The sequence below is a fragment of the Myotis yumanensis genome, unplaced genomic scaffold, assembly GCF_028538775.1.
Source record: "Myotis yumanensis isolate MYYU_CA2020_CCGP unplaced genomic scaffold, mMyoYum1.0.hap1 SCAF_9, whole genome shotgun sequence".
NCBI classification, from domain to species: Eukaryota; Metazoa; Chordata; class Mammalia; order Chiroptera; family Vespertilionidae; genus Myotis; species Myotis yumanensis.
Window position 1 is genome coordinate 61,898,396 of NW_027223760.1, and position 27,487 is coordinate 61,925,882.

Sequence of the window (27,487 nt, forward strand, 5' to 3'; positions counted from 1 at the left end):
TTGTCCCCATGGTCTGGGGGAACTGGTACAGAGAGGCCTAGAGAGAAGGGAGCATCAGGGGTTTAGTTGGAGCCCCATTAACTACAAGATGTCTATGGAACATCTGAGGGGGGGTTCAAGTGGGTGGCTGATATCAAAGTCTGCAGTTCAACAGAGGTCCAGACTAGAGATTTATTTTGTGGATTATTAGATTTCTATTATTAAAGACCTTCTATTTAATTTTATAAATTAAACTGAGGCCCCAGAAATGAAGGCTACACAGTTGCTTAGTATCCAAACCTGGATTAGAACCCCCTTATTTTTACTTCCCTCTTCAACACTCTTTCCAGAGCCTCCTGCTCAGGTCTTCCTGATGTTTCTGGGATGAGACTCTCTTCCTTCAAACTACCCAGTGACCAGTGTCCCTTCCTGCAGAGTTTGCCATCAGTCATAACATGGGGGCGTCTGGAGTCCACTGAGGCATTGATGACTCCAGGTTGGGAGTCTCTGACACTAGGAAGTCTTTTCAGTAAAACTAGAAAGTCTCTCAAAGCAGTGTGTTCCAAGTGTCCGGAACTTCTGGGTGGGCATCAGGGCATAGAGTAGCTTTTGCCATTCCGAAGTTGTTCTCTCTCTTCGTATTCCAGAGACCTTGCCATCGATAGCCTCTCAAACATGCTCATGTAACGAATTAAAAATATGGATTTCCTGTTGTGAGTTAAAGCCAAAATATAGCGTCAAAATTTGCCTGGCCAAGTAGATTTAATAAAACCCAAATGCTCTCACATGTTAAATATTCATCCACTTTTCTCCATAACTGCTTACAAAAAAATATTGATGATTATCTAACTTTGAAATGTACATAGGAGAATATTCACGTGTGTCTCATTGGTTTTCCTGACAGGGCCAAATGGAGCAGGTAAGCCAATTTAACACAACCAATTTCTAATTTTGCACAGACTGAATAGGAGAAGTACCGTGGAAATGAATAATCTTACTACCCGTATTATTAATATTTAGCTCACATACAGCTCCTTCCATCTTCTAAGCCCTTTGCCAACATTAATAAATGTATCCACTAACACTCAAGGGAAGCATTTTTGTAATGGGAATGAGAACACAGGAGAGATGCAGATGGATGCCTAGGGCTAGGGAACAAGTTCATGCTGTGGTACAAAGCAGGATAACCCCTGGGGAGTCCAGGTCCCCCTTGGATTTCCATCTCCTTTAATATTGGAGAAATATTGCAAGCCTAGGAGGCAAGTCTAAGTTCTCAATCTTAGTTGTATAAGGTGTGTGTTCCCCATAGTAAGACCTGTATAATCAAAGCGACTATATTTTAAATACCTACTATGTGCCAAACATTGCTAAGTGTTGTGGATGATAATAGACACTCTGCCTGAAAGAAGCTGAGAGATTAGTGACGGAGAGGGAGACGTGGATAAGCTGCAGTAACCAGTGAGATGATGGCCATGTCTGAGATACACAGAGAGAGACACAGCCACCCTGAGAAGGATCACCCAGCCCATTCCCCGAGAAGGTGCTGCTGGGGCCGAGACCTTGGGCAGATGAGAATCAGGAAGGGGATGTGAGCAGGGGAGACAGCCCTTTTAGAGAAAGGGGAAAACATGGGGAAGGTGGCCTGGAAGAGCATTGTGTCCTCTGAAAATTGCAAATAGGTGCTTCAGCCTGACTGGAGTGCAGGCTGCCTGTCCAAGAGGAAGATGATGTGATTCTAGAGCAATCATTGCAGGGCCTCCCATGCCATTGCCGCACGTTGCATTTTCCAAAGATCGCTCCGCTGACATCTCCCATCTCACTTGTCCTACATGGTGATCTTGATGCCCTCTCCTATCTACAGGTGGGTTATGCCCCCGCCCTGTGGATCTGAGCGGGCTCATCACTGCCGTGACCAATGGTGCATAGTGGCAGGATGCCATGTGACTTCCGAGGGAAGGTATTGCTATTTCTGCCTTGCCCACGGAGATATTTGTTTTTGGAGAGCTGAGCTACCAGCTAAAAAGTCCAATTGGCCTGAGCCCACCCTATTGGTGCTGAGACCACCAGAATGACATGGAAGGTCCATATGTACTTGCTCAGGTCCACAACCCCAGCTGAAGTCCCAGCGACAGCCAGCTCAGCCTCCAGATGTAAGTAAAAAGACTTCCAGATGATTCCAGCTCCCAACTGTCAGGCCACTCCTAGCTCTTGAATCTTCCCAGCGAGATCCAGGCACTATGGAGCGCAGACACGCTGTCCCTTTTGGGTCCTGTCTGAATTCTGACTCAGAATCCAGGAGCATCACAAAATGGTTGAACTTTGGGGGTGGTTGGTGATGGTGCAATAGCAGCCAGAACAGCTGTGCTGCAGATTTTTTACTTTATTCTCAGGCGATGGAGAACCATTTGCAGGACTTTAAGGAGAAGTGCGATGTCATCAGGTTTTGTGTTCAGAGGCAGGGCCAGGGGGATCCTGTGTGAAATGAGAAGGTGAGCTGGTGAGTGATTTCTGTGCCTCCAGCCTCTGAGTCATTCTTCTTGGGTGAATCTGAGTTGTCACCTTTTTCTGTCACTGTTGGTTAATTTTGTCAGTCACACACTCATTTCCCTCTCGTTCAGCAATTCTCATTCCTGGCTGCACATTAGCACCAACGGGGGAGCATTAAAAAGTATCCCATTTCCCGCCCCACCCCCAGATCCATTAAATCAGAACATCTGGACAAGTGGGACTCCGATGTCGGCTCATGTCCCCAGGTGACCCTTATGTGCAGCCAAGGCTGAGACCCACTCATGGGCTCTTCACTGACCATACAGCCTGCGCTCGGGGAAGGCGGCTCATGCTATAAATCTGAAACTCAGTAGAGGACTAAATTACACATTGAAAAGTTTGCGATACTCTCTAACCTTGGAAGAAAAAGACGTTTCTAGACAGTAGATGCTGGTTGTTGGAACAGAACCAAAGGAAAAGTTACAGGCCTGAGGCCACATTATGAAAGGGAGATGAGGTACTCAGGGGTGAGTTTATGAAAAGGGGACACTGAGGCTCTCTAATCCTAAGGTTTTGTTTATTTTGAGTAGAGAGCTCCTTCCTCTGAAACAGAGCTTGCCAGCATGATCTGAGGAAGCATCTCTTCCAACACGCTATTTTCTTTTGCTCTGACATTGGCCAAAACCAAAGTGGATCATCATCAAAGGGCATGTGTAAGAAACAGAATGAGAAACCTCCCCTTGTGTGCATGTGTATAGAGCTGGGGGGGTATGTGGGTGCAGGTCAGGGTCATACTATTGAAAAGTAATGTACGGGGCAGATGGTATAGAAAGTGACTGGACAGAGGAGAATGGAGTTGTGCGTGCTTGGTGAGCTTCTGCAGGCCACCTCCTCTCCCCCAATTTCCTCATCCAGATAAGAAGGTAAGATGCTCCTGGGGCCTCTTACTCAGCTTGAAACTGTGGGTCTATAGTGAGGTACCAGAAACCGCTGTACTTTGCTTTGTATGGTCCTCATGCGGAGCAGCTCATTCCTCTGTGTATTAACCATGTTTCTGGTGGTTTGATACCTGAGGCCTTGGTGACTCTACAGAGACTGCCCCTTCCAGGGCTGCCCACTCCTAGAGATAGTACAGGACTCACCTGCCAGTGTGCCTTCCACATGCAAACCAAGCAATCCAGAGCCCACACCCCAAACACCACCTCTATCCAGCTCCCCCAGGGCCAGGTACCAGGCAACTAGGGACAGCCTCCCTGCCCCAGAACTCCCACAGGTATTCCAACCACCCAGTCCTCAGTCTGCTTACCCTGCCTGGCCATTCCTTCCTGTGGAAACCCTGCATTTCCCCTCGTTCCTCCGCTCCTGACTGACCCCGTGCTTCCCCAGGTGTCCCCTCCCCTGGGATCTGTGAGTGTAACGAGCTAGCTTTTCAACCGCAGTTGTATCCTGATCCGTTGGCCTTGCCACACCATAATAATAATAAAATTAACATTTTAAATGCTCTAACCAGAGCATTCTCACCTGTAAGTCATGGCAATCTCCCTTTCACTGCTGCTGAGAGCCACCATGACACATGCACCAAAACACATGTGCTTAGAACTTACAATGACACTTCAGACCAGCACACAAACACAACTTCGAAGTCAGCATGTTGTGACAGGCAGGTCCAGGCCCCTCCCCTGGCTCTTACATCTGCACAGATTGCCAAGGAGAACGTCCGCCGTGTCGCAGTGAGTTGGGATGGAAATGAGGGGAGCGGCTGCAAAGAAGTCCTCCAGCATGGCCCAGCCGCCTGGGCAGTTTGGCATTAAAGACGTTGTTGACATGAACGCTTCCAGACCAACACTGTGCTCAATGGCACATGTTCCCATCATCACAGCGGACCGTTTCGCCTGGAGTTTGGTACTGTTCCCTTTAGTTTGTATCATAACGACGCACTGATATTACATGAGAGGGACCTCCAGTCCCATCTCAGCTCCCCGTTTTCATAGCTAGCACAGCAGGCTTAATTTCACAGCTTTTAGTTTCACGACATTCAGATACCAACAATTGATGGGGGAGTGGGGGCGGGGACGAGGGCGAGGGAAGAGGCCCAGTTTATTAGAAATATCAGTCACTGCAACAACAACAAAAAAATCCTGAAGGAAAAGTCACCCTTTGTGAAAGGTCACCAGATGAATAATAACGGCCTCCTGGACTGGGATGGCTCCTGCTGCCGTGAAGCCCCAGCAGGATCTGATGCACTTGAATCCTCTGCTAAATGCTGAGATACACCAGTGCGATGCAGTCACATCGACAGTGAAGGCTGCACAATTGGTGCCCGAGTCAGAAGCCTTTTTCTCCGCCTCCCCTTTTTGTGCATAAGATGAAATGATAGCCACTGCTCAGCTTTTAGCCTCCCTTTCTGCAATGATCATTATTTTATCCCTGTGAGCACTGTTGTTTGGGAGCTTAGCTCCTAACACATGACCCACATTGCCTTTCCAGGGAGTGCTTTTCATTTCAGCTACACATGTCCCCCCTCCGCTCATAGGGGAGGGCAGTTGTGTTCACAAAACAATGGGATCTCTCCAAAACATCTTTCTGGTATGTGGATGCTGTGGAGGGAATCGTGCACCCCTCCCCCAAGTTCGTATGTTAAAGCCCTGGCCCCCAGTGTGGCAGTAGTATAAGGGACCACTGAGGCGGCTCTCTGCAAACCAGGAGAGCCCTCACCAGAGACCGAACCCTGCCAGACCTTATCTTGGACTGCCTAGCCTCCAGAACTGTGAGAAAATTAAGTTCTGTGGTTGGTTTAAGCCTCATAGTCTGGGGTGTTTTGTTATGGCAGCTCAAGCTAACACCGCGGACTTCTGGAAGAGAGGAAGAAAGAGGTTCTCCTGTTTCTCCAGGGAGCAGGCCCTCCCAGCCAGAATGGACTGAGGACACAATTTGGCCAGTAGAGACGCAGGGATGATTTCACTAAATGTTTCCCATCTGCGGAGAGGGAGGCCATCCTGTTAGCCTCCAGTGAGGGTGACCAAGGGCACTGGAGTCGTATGCAAAAGCTCTTGCTAGTAAGTGTTGCTGTGCCTGTGCATAACTGACTTTTTGTAAGAGTTCTCTAAGTCAGAAGGAGGGAGAAGGAGTGTCATCATAGATGTATGTCTGGGTAATGGGTTAACTGAAGTGTTGCCAGGATTAAATTTCCCCTTGAAAGCTGCTCATAGAATTATCTGAAAAAAAGGGGCCCTGGCTGAGTGGCTCAGTTGGTTGGAGCGTCGTCCTGTACACCAAAAGGTTGCAGGCTTGATCCCCAGTCAGGGTGTGTGGGGGAGGCAACTGAACCATGTTTCTCAATCGCTCTCTTTTTCCCTCCCTCTCTCCTTCCCTCCCTCTCTCTCAAATTAATAAAACCATATCCTTGGGTGAGGATTAAAAAGAAGGGTCAGTCAGGTTCACTGACCTATGACCCCTCTGGAAGCTGCAGGTTGTTTCTTTGCTCAGCTAGATGGAATTGATCAGCCCAGGGTCACCCGGTGAACTTTTCTTTAAGCTGATGCTCAAGAGCCGCTGAGCTAATCTGAGCCTGTCGCCCAGCAGGGTGCATTTATTTCCGTGTCCCAGGGCTAAGCTTCAGTGTCAGTCATGTGTCCTGGACTTGGGAGTTGAATATCTATTAATCACATGTGAGCTTGTCAAGAACGTTTAACTTTGCTTGTGTGAAACCCCTGATTCCCTCACACAAAGCAAGGTAACGGGTGTATGTGTGTCCTAATTATTTCTTTCCCAGGAACAATGCACATACAAGCTTTAGAAACCACCTTTTAGTGACCCAACATTTCCTGAGCACCCACTTGGAGCAAGGGGCTTTATACATTGGAAGCTAATATGTATTAGGCATTGAGTTGAGATGATTATATGCATCACTTAAGCCTTACATTGACTTCACAAAGAGTATATGTTATCCAGAATTTACAGATAAAGAAACTGAACCTTTGAGAGGTTTAGTAACTTTCCCAGAATTATAAAAGTAACAAAATCAGCCTTCATCCTAGGTTCCCCCCGCTCTGATGTCTGTTTATGTCCATCTATCTCATTAATCCTCATAGGAACCCTCTGCAGTAGGGACTATAAGCCTCTTTCATGGACCAAATAAAGTTATTTGCACAACATCACAAAATTGCTAGTAACGGAAGCAAGTCTCACCCAGACCTGAACCCCGAAGCCCGTGCACATTTCATTACACAAGGAGCCATCGCAGAAAATGCCCCAGAACAGTGTCTCTCAAATGTTAGTGGACATTACCATTTCCCCAGTGATTCCACTCCTGAGGATTTACCCAAGGGAAATAACATAGGCCCACAAAAGGACTTGCACCCAAATGTTCTCAGCAGCATTATTCATAATAGTCAGAAAACTGGAAAAAGAAGCAACAACAAAATGCCCATCAATTGATGAACAGATAAACAAAATGGGATATATTCTTACAATAGAACGTTTTTTGGCAATAAAAAGAAATGAAGTGTTGATACTCGTACAAGATGATGAACCTCAAAAAGCATTATGCTAAGCAAAAGAAGCAAGAACGTATATTGCATGCTTCCATTTACATGACATTTCTAGAAAAGGCAAATCTATAGAGATAGCAAGCAGATCAGTGCTTGCCTGGGAGGGGGTAGGAGCAGGGATTAACAGTAAATGGGCATGAGGGATCTTATTGGGGTAATAGAGATGTTTTGAAACTGATTTATGGTGATGGCTGCACAATTTGCTAATTTCACCAAGAATGATTGAATTGCACACTTGAAATGGGTGAATTATATAATATGTAAAATACGCCTCAATAAAGTTATAAAAATCTTGCTAATGTGCTATTGAATCATCTAGGAATCTGGCTAAAATGCAGATTCTGAGTCAGTAGGTTAGGGGTGAGGCCTAAGATTTACATTTCTAACAAACTCCCATGTGATGCTCAGGCTGTTGGTTCAAGGTCCACATTTTGAGTAGCAAGGAGACAGATGTCCAGATTCCTGCTTCTCCGATTCACCAGCCCGGGACAGATCACACCCTTGTGTGGGCTTTGTCTATGAAGAGGGAGCATGCTGTGTTCTCTTTCTTGGTTCCTCATTTGCCCCAGACCTTGTGGTGATTGCACCAACTCCTAAATGGAAAATTTTTTCTTTCTCCATCCTTTGCTTGATTCACCTAAGCCAGCAGTGCCTCGGGCTCAGCCGGGGAGCTGTTTAATGTGCAGATCCCCTGAAGCCCTGGAAATCTCTTTTTAACAGTACTCCAAGTAGTTCTCATACAGGTGGTTTAAGGATTATCCTCTGAAATGCTAATCTAAACCGGCCCAGTTCCATAGAAATACAATGTGAGCCTATGTGTAATTTTTAATTTTCTAGTAGCCACATTTTTTAAAAGTAAAAAGAAATAGGTGAAATAAACTTGAACAATATGTTTTATTTAGCCCACTAGATACAAGGTATTCTCATTTTAGTTTGTAATCAGTATTTACTTTTTTGTACTAAGTCTTTGAAATCTGGTGTGTATTTTTAAAGTTTTTCTTTTCTAATTACATTTGACATTAAAAATTACTTTATATTAGTTTTAGGTATACATCATAGTGGTTAGACAGTTATATAATTTACCACGTGATTCCCCCATTAATTCAAGTACCCACCTGACACCATATCTAGTTATTACAATATTATTGACTGTATTCCCCATGAGTATTGTCTAACTGCCAATTTGTACTTCTTAATCCCTTCACCTTTTTTACCCAGCTCCCTCAACCCTCCTCCCCTCTGGCAATCACCAGTCTGTTCTCTCTACCTATGAGTCTGTTTCTGTTTTTGTCCTTGGCTGAGGAGATATATCAGCGAACATATTGTAAGAGAAATGTCAGAGCATTTACTGCTTATGCTTTCTTGTAGGAGTTTTATGGTATCAAGTCTTACATTTAAGTCTTTAATCCATTTTGAGTTTATTTTTGTGTATGGTGTGAGAAGATGGTTTCATTTTCTTGCATCTATCTATCTGTCCAATTTTCCCAGCATTGTTTATTGAACAGACTGTCTTTACCCCACTGTATGTTCTTGCCTCTTTTGTTATATATTAATTGTCCTGATAGACATGGTGTTATTTCTGATCTCTTTATTCTGTTCCATTGATCTATGTGTCTGTTTTTATGCCAGTACCATGCTGTTTTGATCACTATGCCTTGTAGTATAGTTTAATGTCAGGTAGTGTGATAACCTCCAACTTTGTTCTTTTTTTTTCTCAAAGTATGGCTATTCAGGGTCTTTTGTGGTCCACATAAATGTTTGGATTATTTGTTCTAGTTCTATGAAAAAACACTATTGGTATTTTGATAGGGATTGCATTGATTCTATAGATTGCTTTGGGTAGTATGGACATTTTCATGATGGTTCCTCCTATCCATGAGCATGGCACTATGCTTCCATTTATTTGTATCTTTAATTAATTTCTTACGTGTCTTTTAAATTTCTGAGTACAGGTCTTTTACCTCCTCGGTTAAACTTATTCCTTTATTATTATTTTTTGATGCTATTGTAAATGGGGTTGTTTTCTTAGTTTCTCTTTCTGACGGTTTATTATTGTTGTGTATTTTGAACTTACTACACATTTCAATTCAGACTAACCACACTGCAAGCACGAGGTTTTGGTCGCCCACCTCCAACCTGTTGAATCTGGAGGTAGGACCCGCAATCTGTGTGCCATCAAGTCCTCCAGGTGACTCTGATGCTCAGTCAAGTCTGAGAACCACTGATGAAAGCTACTGTTTCTTGAACTTGGGTGCACATTGGAATCATTTGGGAAACTTTTTGAAAAATGTTTATGCATGAATCTCAGTCCCAGCAAGCAAGATTAAAAAAAAAAAAGTCTTCCAGATGATGATTCCAATAACATGCACCACTGCTCACTGTCTCTCATCGATGCCTGTTTTAGCTTTGTCTTCAAAATCAGCTACAAGGCCCCATTATCATTTCCCTGTAATACTTCGGGCTATTCTCATCAAAGCCATCATTTCCAGGTTTCTTATTTATTCTACCTTGAGTTTTTAGGTAAAAGTGACCTTTTAAATCCACTTCTGCAATTCCCTTCCAAAAAGGGAAATGTCTTTTAAAAACCTGCATTTTTAGTGTCTTCCCCATGATCGCCGGTTCAAAGCTTCTCACTTATTTGGTGACACTTATCCCTTCACCCCACCTCCTACATCCCGAAAGGACCCCTACTCACCTCAGAGGATCACCAACCCACATACAACTCCTTCTCTCCCCCCCCCCCCCCCCCCCCAACACACACACACACAACTCACTGCAAAGTAACTGGAGCTTTGGATACTTACCTGTGACTTTAATGAGCCCTAGCTCCCTAATTTCCTGTATTTTAGAGGAATTTCTGTAAGCCCACATCTTCCCCCAAAAACTGTTCCAGGGAACGAGATCAAGGAGAGGGACTCAGCTCATGAGCCCTCCTTTTCTGTCATTGCTGTTTCAATTTTGGTAAATCTCCATTTCCCACACCTTTGGGTTCTGGCAGCTTACTGGGAGGGTCATCGGACCATGTGTGGAAGGAATAGGAGAGAATTAAAAATCCAGTCATACTCCCATGTCATATATTGCCAATGAAAAAGCAGATGTGTGGCATGCATGTGTGTGACCCACACAAACAACATAGGTTGCATGTTTAAGCATATGTAAATGTGTATAGTTGAAGCACCCTCTAGTGGAACACCTAGGGAAGATCACGTTGTCTGGAGAAACCCTCAAGAACAGGGTATTCTGAAATATTGTGTGACCAGAGCACCATGAGAAATGAGAGCAGGAGGGTGCAGCATCGTCATAGGCATGACAGGATACCATGGGTGCCGGCCAACTCGTGCCTCTGCCACGTCCAGCTCAGTGAGGAGGGGGTGTGGACTCAACTGGCCTTTCTTGAAAGCCTCGCCCGGAGGTCTTCCTTCCCCTGCTGCCCAAGGTGTACGAAAGCAGTGTGTGCAGGTTGCAGCTGCTGCAGAGGAGGACTTTGCAGATTGCCATGGGGTTCCTTCAGTTCAAGAAGCTGCCCACCCCCATTTCAAATCAGGGGACAGAGATAGAATATTCACTCCTTGGAAAACTGGATTGCTGTCAGGAAGAGGATAAACTTGGAGTCCTACCCTACGCTTTTACATGAAATAAATTGCAAACTAAAGCAAAAGAAATGGAAGACAGCAGCAGTGATTAATTTTTAGAGTGGTGAATGCCTTGCCCAATGGAACCTTAAATCCATAAAGCCATAAAAGAAATTACTGTGTAGATAAATTTTATGACATAAAATTTTTCTGCATGGCAAAAAAAAAAAAAAAATAGATGCCATGAACATATTCAAAAGATAAATAGCCCACAAGATAAAAATTGCAACAGATAGCACTAAGGGATATTTCCCTTAATATATAAGGTGTTCCTACAGCCCTAAGCAAGAGACAGGCAGTCCAATAGAAAAAAAATGGACAAGGGATCTGAACAGACAGGTCACAGAAAAGGAAAGAAAAAATAAGTGCTGAAACACACAGGGTGATGCTCAATCTCATGTGCAATACTTGTATTTCAAGACCGGGCTGGAGGATTGCAGGTTGAGTAGGCAGGCTTGGGGAGGCAGGCACAATCAGCTGTGGAGGTGGAGAGTATAAATCAGTCACTGTTCATGAACAGCAATTTTGCAATCACTGTCGAAATAAACAGCTGCCATACACATGGACCCAGCAAATCCACTTGTAGGAATTTACCTTAGAGAGATGCTTGAAGATGCATGCAGGAAGAAATTGTAACAGAAGCATGGTTTGAAAAAGAGAAACCCAAGAGACACTCTAAGTGCCCAGGAATCAGGGACCGGAGAAGTAAATCATGGTGCAGCCACACCACAGAATACTATGTGGCCATGGACTCCGTGCTCCCAAGAATGAGTCAGCTTGGCATGTAGATACAGGGATTGATCTTCTAGATACAAAAAGTGAAAGCGCGAGATGAAGTGAGGATGTTGAAGAGTTTCTGTTACACTCCGTACTTTTTTAGAAATGAGGATCCATGGGAGATATTTTACTCATTTCTTAGAACCAACTAGTGATTTTTTTAAAAATGTTTTTGGTGTTGATGTTTTATTTTATTTTTTATTCAATAGTTTAACTTTATCATAGAGGGACGACATGGACATGACAAAAGAATAAGCTGCTAGTTTTTATGGTATGGACACTATAGTCATAGTGCCCATAGTAACTGCTGTGTTTTACCCTCTATTAGCTGCTAGAAAGATCAGTCACATTGGGAGCCCTTCAGCATCTTTAGGGACGAATATTTTGTCCTAAACTAACCCCTGTCTTTGTTCTATATTTTTCTTCTAATCTCACTTTCTGAACCATTATTTTATATGTATTGTGCTGAAGTGCTTCAAGTTCACCTTGTAATGAGGCAGGCTTGTTTTTAAAATAATAATAGTAAAAAGAAAGCAAAGTGAAGAAAGGAGTGTACAATATGCTACCATTTGCATTAAAAAAGAATACATGTATGAGCATAGAATATCTCTGGAAGCATAATAGTAACTCGGGTTACCTGAAGGGGCTAGGGACAGAGGTGAATGGGATGTTGTTAATAACTCTAGGTTATTTTGAATTTCAATGTTATGCTATAATCATATGTTTTTTTTAAATAATTATTTTCAAGTCCTCCTCCCCTTTGCTCTAAAGAGCCACCCGTGGCTACGAGTACCACCCTTGTGGTTGCAGCTGTTTCACCAACAGGAAGAGGTGTGTGCAGAGGAGAAATTGACCTACCCTTGCCTCCCGAGTTTCTGTTGCAATGTTGGGCTCACTGGTTCTGTTTACATCGGAGCTGCTGAGACTTCTATAACTACTCCTGCTGTATTACAGAAATTGAAAATTTGGCCCATCTCCCATAGTTTGCACTTTAAAAAAAGCAGTTTGAAGTAAATATGATCTTTCCCCCTGTATTGAAACTGAGATTCTTAACAGAGGGAGGCTAGGGCATGGTGACTTTTCTACAGAGTGAGGCCTTCCCTTTCATTCTCTTCGAAGCCTCACATCCACATGTGCCCCCCAACAGTGATGTAATGTATGTACATTCTAAGTCAGGTTTAATCAGGTATAACTTTACATACAGTAAAACTCACCTTTTTAAGGATATAGGTTTTGACAAACATATAGAACATTTCCAGCATCTCAAAAAGTTCCCTCCTTCCCCCTGTAATCAAAACGTGCCCACCCCTTTATATGGGAACAATTTTACACTTCTAGAAAGTTTGCCAAAATAGCAGTTTTCTCACAGAGCCTTCCCCTGCTCCCCCGATGTTAACATCTTACATAACCATGGTATAGTTATCAAAACCCAGTTACTATAGACTTTATTTGATTTCACCAGGTTTTCCATTAATATCATTTGTCTGTTCTAGCTCCTATCTTGCATTTAGTCACCCTGTCTCCTTAGCCTAATCTGATCTGTGACAGTTTCTCCACCTTTCCTTGCTTTTCATGACCTGATCAGGTATTTTGCCCCTTAATTTTGGTTTGTCTTCTGTTTCCTCATGGTTAGATGGGGGTTGTGGATTTGGGGGATAAAATACCACAGAGGTGAAGTGCCCTTATCATAACATCCCCTCAGGGGGCAGGATATCCTCATGACTTATTGGTGATGGTGACCTTGGTCGTGACCAGTTTTCTCCACTATAAAGTTACTTTTCCACTTTCCATACTCTATTTATCAGAAGCAACTCATGAAGGCCAGTTCCTGGTCAGGGGATGGGGACTCCACCTCCCAGAGGGGGCAGTATGTACCCCCATTATCTGGCCACGCCCCTCCTCCAGGCCAGTCTCCTCCTGGTGCCCAGCTTTCTCGGTGACTAAGTGGCACGGTCCATGGAGAAGAGTCTGTAAGGCACCTGTGAACTCCTGTTGTGACTGCCACTGCCCAGGATGCTATACTGTCCCCCTAGTCTGCACTTGGCCTTTGCAACTGTTTCAGGTTTCAGCGGAATTTTTTTTATTCACCTGCGTGGCCTTGGCATCTCTCCCACCTGTGCTTTACACAGTTGAGCCGGTGCTGCCCTGACATCTCTCCTTGGAAGGCCCCGTATTTTCTTGAATTTCAAGCTATTTGGTTTCCCACAATCTCAGACCATTAACGGTCTCAAGAAGAATTATGACTTTGTTGTTTGTCAAGCTTTTACCTCTTAAAAGGAGTGGCGCTCTCTGCAGCTTTTTTATGTCCTAGCTGAAGCAGAACTTGATATATTGAATATGAAAAGAAACCCTCTTTCCTCCAAGTAAAAAAAATGAGATCTAAAGGCTTCTCATCTGTGGGGCATCAGAGAACACCCTGATTAGGTGCCTCCCAATTTAGCCACCCACTGACAGACATCCCTGGCACATGAAGGCCCATGGCCGTCCTGGGAAGGATGGAGCCATTCCAAGAAAGAGGGATCGGGCCAACTCTAGGCAGACTTCTCATATCCCTCACTCCTCCCTTGCCTAAGGCACCCCTCCAAGTAGCTCCATGTCTTAGGTTAACCATGGCGCCCACTGACTGGGATCATCTGCTGCCATCACAGTATCTGGAGACACCCAAAACTTTCCTGAACCGATGAGAGATCTGAGCACATCCTAGTATTTGGTGGTGGCTGCTGTAGGACATAGGAATTCTGACCCCACACACTTATGTCTCTGAAGATTTCATTCCTTTATTCATTCATTCATCAAGTAGCAAATCAATAGGAATGTGTGGCAGAAATTACACTGGGCACTGGGTATACATCTAGCCAACCCCGTAAGAACAACTTAACATTTATTTGTCTATAAGAAGGGGCTAACCAATAGGGTCTTTGAGTGTGTTTCAAGGATACACAATTATAGACATAATAAATATACCTCGTATCTGAATAAGCTGTTATGTTGTTTCATTGACCCTCATGACAGCTCTTCATGAGGTAAATGAAAGATGGGAACTCAGAGAAGTGAGATCTTTGTCCTACGACTACACTTTTACTATCAGAGCCAGGTCTTGGGCTCTCCTGACTCCTTGAATCTATCAGATATGTGGTCATATGAATAAATGTTCACAACCAATAATCTCCTGTTGAAATCAGGGACTACCCCCATCTATAATAATAAAAGCGTAATATGCTAATTAGACCGGACATCCTTCCGGGTGACCTTCCAGACGAAGCCAGGGCTGCAAGGGAAGCCCAGGTCCCGGGTGCTAGAGGGAAGCTGGTGCTGGCAGCCGGGAGAAGGAAGGCCTACTCTTGCATGAATTTTGTGCATCGGGTCTCTAGTCAGAGTATAAGAGGCTAGGCTCTCTGAGCTGATTGGGTTTAAGTGGCTTGAACTTCGGTCTAAATTTATAGTGCACCATACTCAGTCCCTCTATTAGCTCTTTTCTAATCATGAGGCCCCAACTGTCATTCAGAGAGGGACCTAGTGACCCACATGGTCTGCTACAGTGATGACAGCTGGCACCAAAGCCTCATTATTACCAGCTAACAGGAATGTCCACTGGCCGACTTTGCAATGGAGAAAAACCCCATTCATAAAAGAAAGCTTGGAACCTCTCAAGGAGTGGTAATTAAGGAGCAGCAGTACATATCAAGTCCAGCCTTCCACATGGACACACATAAATTGTTCGTGGCCTCCACAGTGCCACTCGGCACAGCCAGCCCTAGAGAGCGAGAATCTAGTCTGTACAGAAATCCCCGGAGCAAGTGCTACTCTGGGCATGCCGGAACTTCAGAGGAAAACTGGGTGAGCCAATTGCTTGATTTCCAAGCAAATTTACCCAAAGCCTGGATAAGCAAAGTCTTTTTATTATTATTATTCAGTACGTTGTGCACTGGAGCAAGAAAGCTATTGCTTGTTCAGTTCATCTGGTGGGTTACATTTTGGAATTTCCTTTAAAAAGAAGAGGCACGATGACCTTCATAGGAGAAGATAAATGGAGGCAAGATCAATTTCTTTTTTTTTTTTTTTTATATATTTTATTGATTTTTTACAGAGAGGAAGGGAGAAAGATAGAGAGTTAGAAACATCGATGAGAGAGAAACATCGATCAGCCGCCTCCTGCACATCTCCCACTGGGGATGTGCCCACAACCCAGGTACATGCCCTTGACCGGAATCGAACCTGGGACCTTTCAGTCCGCAGGCCGATGCTCCATCCACTGAGCCAAACCGGTTTCGGCAAGATCAATTTCTTGACTTTCACGTAAAGGAGTCACCATATGACTGTAAGGTTTTCTCTGTGATTTAAAACAAACAAAAACGAGTTCCTGGCCGTCATCTTTGGGGATGAATAGTGTATAATCCAGGAGGTTGTTGTTGTTTTTTTGTGGGGTTTTTTTAAGCAAAATGGATTTGTCAACTTTCAGTGTTTGTCCTGAAGGAAACATTTGCTGAGTCAAAACATTTACATTGCAAAGCCTACCCTGAGGTAATGTCACAACATCTTGACAAAACATATGCTACAATAAAATTATATCGGGGGGGGGAAAAATCAATGGTTATATTTGTCTGTGTTATACACCTCCGCCTAAACTTCAGTTTCACTCACTGGAATGAAAACTTTGCAAATAAAATAGGAGAAAGAAATTGCTTCCAATAAAAGAAGAATTCCTGAAAAGTTTATTTCAAATAAACCAAAATATCTTTATAACCCAATCCATTATTTCATAGACTAATATGGGCCATGACTTAAATCCCTTTGCTCCTTATCATAATTGTTCTACACAATAAACAGCCATATAGCAAATTGATGGTTTTTGCAAGGAATATATTTGTAATCCTCTCTGTATCCTAAATCCATAAGCATGGGAAAGTTTGGAAGAGTGGCAGGTATCCTGTATACACCTTATGCCACAAGTGAACACCCCACATGTAAACAATAAAAACCAGAGCTTCTTAGGTTGGGTGGACAGAGTGGAGAGTACAGATCCCCATCTCTTCATTCTCCTTTGCACTATACAATTCTTTCTTTCCTTTAATTTTTATTGAATTTATTGGGGTGACCTGGGTTAATAAAATTATGTAGGTTTCAGGTGTATGATTCTATAATACATCACCTTTATAGTGTATTGTGTGGTCACCACCCAAGGTGAAGTCTCTTTCCATCACCATTTATTCCCCCCTTACCCTCTTCCTCCTTCCCCCATTCCCTTTCCCTCTCGTAATCACCATGTTTTTGTCTGGGCTGTGAGTGTGTGTGTGTGTGTGTGTGTGTGTGTGTGTGTTTTGTTTTTGTTTTTAGTTAATCCCTTCATCTTTTTCATCCAGCCCCCCTCAAATCTATCAGAATGGCTATCATCAATAATTCAACAATTAATTCTTTTCCACTCCTTCTCCTGCTCCCACCCCTGCAACACACACACATATCTGGCAGCCTCTGGGCAACCCTAGGAAATTCTGGGGCAACATGGAACAGCTCCTTGAATGCAGCTGCACTCACTCTTATTTGTAAACGAGGGGCTGGACTTACCTGCCAGCAGAGATCAATGGCCTCCCTCTCCTTGAGTTCCAGGAAGAAGTTATGTGGGCTGCAGTTCTGTGCCCAGATTCATGTTTGATATGCCGTCACCTTTAAAGACTGTAATCAAATTGTCATAGTCATCTGCTCATCTCCAGGTCGCTTCTCCTGATCCCTGGAGGATTTTACACCTGGTTTACTCTCTCCGCCTCAACGCTATCCCTGAGAGAATCCTTGGTGGTTTCAGTAGTCATATAGATGATTCTTCTACAGTCCTCTCTTCTCCTCCTTACCGGCCACTGCTCTGATGACCTCCCACCTCTCCACCCTCACAGTCAGCCATCTACTCCCAGAATGACAGTCTAGATTGAGTCACTGCCAATAATTGCTCTCAGTTTCAATTACCCCACTGTCTGACCACCCTCTCCTATTTTTCCGTCTCCCTCCCATTGCACAAATTGCAATAGTTTTCCAACCCATCACACCCTAGTCTATTGACCCTACTACTTTTGACTGACTCTCTACCCCTTACACTCTGAATTTCCTCTTTTCCCAGCTGAGATTTCTTGGTCCATCTCCATATTTATCCTCTCACTCCTGATAAAACACAATCCTGGTAATTTAAAATGTTGATTTTATTATTATTCTGTCCCATATGGTGACACCAACAGAACAGGAGATGACTGCCATTAAAAGGATGATTTGTTATATTCACAGACCCCAAGAGAAGGGGCACACTATGGGCTTCTTGCAGCTTGAATATTTTAGGGTCACCTGTTGATCACACACCTATCCTTTAAAATTTAAACTCCTCCTCTCATTCCTGGGAGGTCTGATTTAAGTCTCCCACCGGATTTACTAGGGGTTCTAATGGGACCCCGAACTGTCTCTGTGTAGTGCTTTTCTCTTGGTTCCATAGTCCTTGATTCACTTGGGTCTACCCCCTTATCTATATATATATAAGGCTAAGCAACCAGCCGACCATCCAATCGGCCAGTAAGTATGATGCACACTGACCACCAGGGGGCAGACGCTCAACGCAGGAACTACTGAGCGACAGCAACTTTGCAGAGTGCCCTCTCGCACTCCGGGACCCCTCAGGGGGGTGTCGGAGAGCGGGTTTCCGCCCAATCCGCCCAGGCCAGGCCAAGGGACCCCGCTCACTCTGCAGACGCCTTGGAGCCATGGTGCTGCCCAGGTGTGACTGGCTGGGGAGGGACCTCGGGAGGTTGGCTCCAGGGCGTGTCCGCCCTGTCTCGTCCAGTCCCACCCCATCAGCCACCTTCTAATTAATTTCCTTTCAATGTGCACGAATCCATGCACTGGGCCACTAGTGGGACTATAAACCCCTTTAAGGCAAGGAGCCATATTGCCTTTGTGTCCCTAGTACATAGCAATGTCCAGGAAATGTGCATTATGCGAATGAGTAGGAAGCAGGTCATCTTCCAGTTGGGGAGGGAATTAAGATAACAGAGACAGGCCCCAAAGGGATGGAGGCAAGATGAGGATGCTGGGGCAAAAAGGCCAAGTCCAGAGTGATGGGTTTGAAGAAGAAAAGCGTTGGGGACACCCTAGGGAAGGCTGAGACACACACAGTGGGGCCTGCGGGAGTGTCAGCTTGCAGTTACATTCACTAAGGTGCACCGCCAGGGCCAGTCTGAGCTCAGCCCCAAGGACGAAGTTAATCCCTGCCTTCGTGGATGGACTTGGAGTCATTCAAAATCGTAGCAGACAGAGCACGAGCAGTAATCAGACGTTAAATAGTGTGGTGCCGATGATTAACACTGAATTAGACCGGGAGAGACTGATGTGGGCTGGAGCCTGCCCCCCTCCTCAGCTGGAGACAGAGCTACGCCTCCTTCCCAGTTTGTTTTCCTTTTTTGTTTGTTTGTTTAATCTGCTTGTAATTTCCGTGTTGATGTTTTTGTGCAGCATCCAGGGCTTTCATGCCAGAGTTTTGATGACAAGACCTCGGTGGGCCTAGTTCCAAAGCCGCCTGGTTTCCCTTCAGTGAAATGTGTTGCATCTAGAAGTGAAAAGGTTTCAACCATATGTTCAAAGCCACAAGTCCCTCCTTCAAATGGTGGCCCCCATTCTAGGACACCCCATTCAGCTAACCTGCCATGAAGGCAGGGACCATGAGTGTCTGCCCCGTGCTGGCTTCCCTGTATGTGGCATTTGCCTGAGAGATAGTAGATGCTCAGTGAATATTTCTGGAAAGAATGACTGAGGAACCTCAAGAGCATATGTTAGACGTGGGAAGATTTGTAACAACTGGCCTTTCTAAACTGTCCAAAGCATCCAGTGAGACATTTTATTTTAACGTAAGGAAATGAATTGTTTATAGTTGAGAATTGTTTAGGGATAATCCCATTTTCTTAAAGTTTTATTTTTATCTTAAAGATTTTCTTTTTAAATGTGGTAGGAATTGGGTCTAAGCTCTGTCCACTGCTGGGGCTCAAGCAATCGGACCCCGGACATATCTGCTGAACCAGACAGGAGGTCCGCCCCGAAAGGCATGCATGGAGACCACAGAGCGTCCAAGGAGAGCCCTTTTCCTGAGAACAGGAAGAGGCAGATTCTATGAAGGGAGAGAGCCTGAGGAAAATGGGCTTTGAGTACAGTCAAACCTTGTTTCTCGAACATCTCCCGTCTCGCACAGTTCGGTTCTCGGCCAAATGTTTTGGTTGTGGAACCAAACTTCAGTTTTCAACCCTTTCATGCTGATACCTCAGCATGACAAAAAAGCAGCTCTCAGGCAATAAATAAATAAAAAAGAGAATACTTTTGTTGCTGGCAAAATCTCTGATTAATACAATTTTAAAACAAAGAGGCCATCAAGAGTGCTAATGTTGCTAAGAGTGTGAAAGAAACAATGATCAAAGGCAGTTGACGAGGTAGAAAAACTGTTGTTGACTTGGATAAATGGAAAGCCGTTAGCCAGTGCCAGCATTTTGGAGGCAGTGATATATGAACAAGCAAAGATGCTGCATACTGACCTGAAAGACACCCCTGGAACGGGTGCTAGAAGTGATTTGTTTAAGGCTGGTAGGGGAGTGGTTCACTAAATTTAAGAAAAAGGTGTTTATCTATACATTAAACAGTACATTAGACATGTACTGTATATAAGAAAGGTTAAAACAGGGAATCATTTGGGGGTCTGGCATGGATTAATTTACATTCTTTCTAATGGGAAAAATTATTCGATTTTCTAACAATTCAGCCTTTCGGAAAGAATTAAGTTGGAGAACCAAGGTTCCATGGTACAAGGAAAGGAGGTGTGCACACGTGGGGTGAAGGGAGAACAGGAGACCATCGAAGTGAAAACAGAAACGGCTGTTTCATTAAAAACTCTCTGAGGTCCTTTCAATGAGCAGCTCGGTTTGAAGCTCCCCTACACAGTGATCATGGAGACGGAGATACTGATACCTAAAGATAACATGAAGAAGGGAAGCCTGAAGAGGAGAGAGGAATGGCATTTTTCTACAGATGGGTGTCCTCAGGGTGATTTTAAAATTCTTTGGCATTCCTCCCTTCAAAAGGTGGAGCCTATTTCCCTCCCACTGAGTGTGGAAGGATTCAGAGATTTGCTTCCAATCATGGGAATGTGGTAGAAATGAGGCCGTGTGACTTCTGAGGCTAGGTCATGAAAAGAATGGCTCTCACTTTCTTGGAAGCAGCAGTCACTCTTGGGGAAACCAAAGGTCATGTCCTAAGGACACTCAAATAGCTTGTGGAGCTGCTCACGTGGGAAGGAACTGAGGCCTCCCACCAACATCCAGCACCAACTTGCTGGCCGTGTCAGTGCGCCATCTTGGAAGCATCATCCAGCCCCAGTCAAGCCTTCAGATGAGTGCAGCCCCAGCTGAGGTCTTGCTCGCAACCACCCAGCTAGGCTGCTCTCAATTCGTGCCCCACGGAAACTCTGGCAGATAATAAATGTTTACGGTAAGTCACTATATTTTGGGCTTGTTTGTTATCCAATGCTAGATAATGAATATAGATTTCATTCACTTGACCATTGTATTTTTCTGTGTAAATTGGCATAAAAGTAGATATAAAACAGGGCTTATATGTAATTGGGTTTTCAATATAAGAAGTTTTTAAATTAAATATGATAATTGTTGAAAGTTTGAGGATTATTTTGGCTGCAAGTAATAAAAATCCCAATTAAACTGGCTTAAACAATTTTGCACATATCAGCTCCCATACTTAGGAACCCACTAATAGTGTGGGTTCCATAGCTGATTTGTCCAGGGGTACCTGCTGCATTACCTCATGATTCTCTTGCCTCTAATCTCCCCCACAGGGTCAACCTCCTTTTCATGCTAAGTAGCAGGGTGGCTGAGGCCTCACATCAGCTCATGCCAGAATAAAAAAAAAAAAAAGTCACTTCTGGAACCTGGCTTAGAAGACTGAAGAAGAGTATCCCTGCTACATCTCACTGGCCTAAATTGGGTCACAGGGGTATTCCTGAGCCATCTCTGGGGAGAGAATTGGGATTGCCTGTAAGTCACTCCGGGCCATCCCTGCAGTCAGAGGCAGTGTCCGCCTCCCTCAAGGCCTGGGCAGGGTGGGAAAGAGATGCGCATCGATGTGAGTTATAAAAGAGGGGGATCCAGGCTGGATACGCCACTGGCAGCAGAGTTTATGGGATGTGATTGAAGCAAACAATAGCCATTATAGCTTCCCATTCCTATGAGAGAAATGGAAAGAAAATAGCTAATAAACTGAAAATCTTGACAACACATTTTATGATGTTCCTGCGTGCTGTACTTCCTAGCTGGAGTTTTCTTTCATCTCTGGCCAGTTTTTTTGTTTGTTTGTTTGTTTTTATGTGGGATTTTTTTTAGTTACAGAATTTAGAATTTAATAAGTACTTCATATTATTAAAGGAATTTAAAGCTTTAATAAAGCTCTAAGCTTATTTATAGGTCACTTTAGGGAGGAAAGGAAGGCTTGGAAGAGGTCTCTTCATAACACAGGTAAAAATATGCGTTCTTTTCTGAGCCAGAGCGACTACAGGCTGGGCTGTTCTTCCTACTATTAGGTAGCCTTTAATATCTTTGAAATATGGCATAATTAGGAGCTTGAACCTTACTCTAATGTTTATAGCAGCACTTTGTCAAACTGGGTTTCGGATCATATACAAATTCTGACACTAGAGGGAGTGCATAATGTATCACAGAAAGGAAAAGCATATACCTAATAAATTCAAGGTAAAAATGCAGAGTAGCAAGACAAGGAAGACCTTCATTACACTGTCTTCCAAGCCATGTCCTCTGCCCCAATAAAAATCACTGGAGGCCTCTTTCCTCCGTGCAGCTCTACTTTGAATTTGTAGGAGGTTAGGTAGGTTGCCTGTGGAACTGTGAAAAGGATGTTTTAGAGTTTTATAATGTTTTCTTTTCGTTAAAAAAAGAGACATATTATTTTCTACTTCTCTCACACTGAATGGCAAAATTAAAATTACTCTTTGCAGCTTCATTCTGTTTCTGACTTGATTCATAGGTGGAATCACACTTTCTAAATGAAAAGACCAGAGGTTTATTCTTTGCTTTGAAAATGTAGCCTAGCCGAAACCGGTTTGGCTCAGTGGATAGAGCGTCGGCCTGCGGACTGAAAGGTCCCGGGTTCGATTCCGGTCAAGGGCATGTACCTGGGCTGTGGGCACATCCCCAGTGGGGAGTGTGCAGGAGGCAGCTGATCGATGTTTCTCTCTCATCGATGTTTCTAGCTCTCTATCCCTCTCCCTTCCTCTCTGTCAAAAATCAATAAAATATATTAAAAAAAAAAAAAAAAAAAAAAAAAAAAAAAAAAAAGAAAATGTAGCCTAGTCTTCTGAAAGTCAGGGGAAGCCTATTTCGTAGCCGGCAACTTCCTTCTTTATCCCCTTGCTAATGGTGCCTGCTTGATTACTTGATGGCTGATGTCAAACAACTAGCCAATCATATTTAATGAATTTTTATTTATTAACTAGAGGCCCGATGCATGAAATTCATGCAAGGGGCTCAGCCCCCACTGCTGTGGCAGCTGCCTCGGCCCCCTCCGCTGCCACGGCTGCCTCTGCCTCGGCCTTGGCCCCCACCACTGAGGCTTCATTTGGAAGGTCATCCGGAAGGACATCTGGAAGGCCGTCTGGTCTAATTAGCATATTATGCTTTTATTATTACAGATGTCCTAACAAAATGGAATACCGGATGCCTGAAAACATGGAAATGACTGCAAATATGACCGCGCTGTTAACATAGCAACAGAGGGCTGGCTGAAGAAGTGAATGCTGCCACTCCGCAGGACTCAACTCTTTTTGAAAAAAAAGGTAACTGCCTTTTGCTTTTCTGTAACCTTTCTGTGTTTCCATGATGTATTCCACCGTTGTCTTAAACCCATCATGTGCTCCGATAAATCTTTGAGCTACCAGTAAACTGTCTCTTTAGTGGAAATTAAAATCAGAAAAATTACAAAGCAGGCTCATTATGAGGACTCTTGGCTTTATCCAGATGGGTGAAATGACCCATACAAAAGAAAGATCTAGAACCACATTACACACTCCTAAAGGGACAGAGCGCATCTCTGACTAGGGTGTATTTGTCCACACTTATGTGACAGACTTTCAGTTAATGACATTTCACCATAGTGGCTTTTGAAACGCTAACCCAGTTTTCAGGCAATGATGCCTCAAACATTTTTTTTTCTTTTGGCATAACAATTTTTCATTCAAAAACACGCTGAATAAACACATTGTGAGAAGTGGTATTTTGACATTATGGTTTCAGTCAAAAACACACTTGTCCACTGACTGAGTACCACAGTTTCAAGTTAGCAAGTATGTGGAGAAAATTTGAGTTGTTCCTTAGGTTTGGAGGAACCTGAAGTATTTTGCTTTGGTTCATACACCAAGTGACAGGTAGGAGAGGGTAGCAGCTTCCATGGCTCCTCAGCCTATGGTGCCCATGTGCCATTACAACATGTTTCCCATGCCTCTTGCCTTTATGTTGCCATAAGGTGTTTTTCTGTGCTTTAATATGATTGTTAAATGCTGTTTGAGTGCAGTCCCGAGCCCCAGAAATGTTGCCGAAGTCAATCACCTGCCAGCCCATCTTCCCTGCCCTGAATCTCAGAGATTCAGGATGTACTGGGATAATCTGATCCAATCACCAGCACCTATTCTCAGGCTTCCCCCTTCCCTTCATAAACTCTACCATTTCTATCTACAAAAATTGTATTTACTTACTTTCACATTGTTGTATATCACGTACATAAATTTGTCTTGATTATTCAACTGAAGTGTTTTCATGTCCGTTAGTGAAATGTAGTTAGGTATCTTGGATTGGGGAGAAATTAATCGTATTTTTTCCCACTGAGATGAATGAAAGTACTTTTGCATTTAACAGCTGTCCGCTCAGTGGCAGGGATTCAGGAAGGCATTAAAGGTAAGCAAGGATAGATGTACACTGAAGCACAGGACAAGGCCTGGTGAGTCCAGTAAATCCATGGACTGTCCCACATTCGCCAGGGCAACAATTAGTGACCGTGAGAGAGACCGGATTAAATCCCCTCTGTGTTGGTGTTTAGCATTAGGGTTAGTATTTATTAGTATTAGCATTAGCATTAGTATTAATATTAGTGTCAGCTTTAGGGGCTCAATACAGCAGGTGGTTTCCAGAGTTCCTGTACCTTTTGTCTTGGGGGGTGGGGAATCTGATGGGGGAAGGAAAATGTCTCCAATTCAGAACCTCTCGGAGATTCGGGATGTACTGAGATAATGTGACAATCCCCAAATCTTATAATCCAGTGGTTTTTAGAAAATTATTTCATGTTCTTCTTACTCTTTACAAAGATTAGATTGCAACCTTGGTGCAGTCTATTCTAGACTACAGTTTAGGTTAAACACTGAGTTTGTGTAATTTTTACATATAAAATTTCTACCATTTGATACCCGAGTACCATTGTTTTATATATTTAATGTACCGGATTCAAACCATTTATGAAAAATCTCCCACGGAAATTGTGTGTCTAAGTGCAGGCTGGTTAGTGTTAACACACCAAAGGAATCCAACCTGGCATGGTCACTTATCCTCAGACCTCCTCTTGGAGCCAAAGCCGTACCCACAATCGAATAGAGAACCAACAGTCGAACACATTCCTTACTAGATGCACTCTGTGGAAAATGCTTGTTTGAGATGTTAAGGAAGACACTGTTTTCAAAATGAATCTAAATTCTAAATATATCCCAGAATGTGCCTTATCCAGGTCTGCAAAGAAAGAAGTTGAAAGAAGCACAACTTGATTGTTCTGCCCATGAAAAATTAATCAGTGGTGGTGAGGAAATCTTTCTATTGACATAGATAGGTGATTGCAATGCACTGCTACGTTTAAAAAGCAAGTTACAAATCAGAAGCTGCATTTTCTTAGAAATATGTATGCTGAAAAGGAAATATGTGAAAAAATAATTAGCTCTGAAAATAACAGGTATTTTTGTCTTCCTACTTATATGTATTTTTCTAAGTTTTTTAATATGATGAGCATATAATATTTATTTGATGATTCATATATGAAGTTTAAAAACTTCAGTGGATAGTAATAGCTTGGTACCCCCTTTGAGTAAGGTTTGGACGAGTGGGTAAGATTTACTCAGCCCTGGCTGCACACAGAGCTGACTGGGGAGAAGGGTCTGGGAGTGGTGAACCTCCCCTCTCCACCCCTTGGGGAAATAAAAAAGGTGGGAACTAAATCATAACCTTGTCAGTTGGGAGTGGGGTGGGGAGAGAGCATGGTTTTGTTTATTTGTTGTTACTTTCCCCAGAGGATTCTAATGTGCAGTCAAGGATGAGGATCATTAGCTCAACTTCGTTGGTCACCATTTGTCATTATATACACTAGCACGTATTACCTGAGTACCTTCCCATTGTGCCTCCTCTCTGAAATTCTCGAACATTGCCTAATTTGGAATCATGGGCTTTCATAGCTTGCAGAGACCTTCCCTCAGTTCAGATCAGCAAATGTGTTGATTTCCTACCATGTGCCAGTCACTTGCTGGGTGCAAGGGGGTTGAAGAAGAATAGGACCTAGTGAGGGAAACAGACTGTAAATGAGTAACTTCAATATAATGCCGTTGGTTACATGAGAGAAGTGCACACGCGGGAAACTGGGGAGGGGGTGAGAGACATTCACTGGGGGAGTTTGAGGAGGTCTCCCTGGAGGAGAGGACCGTGTGGTGTTTAATTAGCCCGGTCCCCTTTGGAAGTTAAGTGACGGGTCCAAAATCACACAGCCATCTAGGGGCCAAATCAGAAACAATCTAATCCTATACCATAATTTTGACAAACTGACACCAGGGTACTACCCAACCCCCAACTTCCAGAATACCCACTTCCTATAATCCATGTCAACACATTTGAAATAAGCCACGAGGCATCTGCCTTGAGATTTTATTAGTGAAGGCAGCCCCTCAGGCAGTCTGACCTGGCACAAAAATTGTCAAATTAATGGCATTTATTCAACCCCTTTGAACCTAGCAAGTGACTGGCACATGGTAGGAAATCAAAAAATTGTCAAATTCGCAAATCAGACGGTTCATCAGTATGATACTGTACTTGCCAATAGGATTATGCTGATTATGTGCTATAAGTAGCATTTTAAAGAGAATCCCTGGAGGCAGACTGGGCTGAAACCTTACTCATCAGGTTTTTAAGTCGGAGTCACTGAGCTGCTCAACAGGTGAAGCCCAGGGGTCAGAGAGAGCATCCCTGAGAGCCAGGATTCGGCTCCTGGTGGAGAGCTGTGACAGCTATTGACCCGGCTCTCCCGCTATGAGCAGAGCAGTCATCGGGGCCCTCTCTGCCCGAATAGACCCACTGCTGCCTGAGACAGCCTGGACCGCCCTGGGCACTGCCCAGGCCAGGACACCTGTGTTCCCAGGAGAATGCTGCCAGGGCGAGAGAGAGTTTAGGGGAGTCTCTAAAGGGCTTGACAGACAGCAAATGCCACTGCTGTCGGCTTCACGGTGCGTCCCCATGCAGAAACCTTTCTCCTTGCATAATCGTTTGCTCTCCTATGTCAGGAAACCCAGCTGGTCTTTAGGAGACTAGACACTGTCCCTTTCCCAGTGTGGAGACCAGATGGTGAATGCTCAAGGGGGCCGGCGTAAGTTCACCTCGGTCCAAGATGGCTGGATGTAAAAGGTTCCTGCTTGCTGCTTACGTTCACTTATTCCTTTCTACTTGAAGATGAGGCTGGGAAGATCTATTCCTTGTTAGTTAGATTATATTTTCTAAAAATAAAAAATAAAAAATCAACTTTTTTTTTTTTACTCCCCTGTCCCTAAGCATTTATTTCTGGAACATTAATACAGTAAAGTCTAAGTAATTGGCAAGACTACATTAAAGTAGAATCTGAATTAGAATATTCTATTACTTTGAAGCACAGAATTATATTTATTTTCTTTTTTTTCTTTTTAAGCACAGAATTATTATAAGTACATTGCTAACAATGTTTTTCCATATACTATTT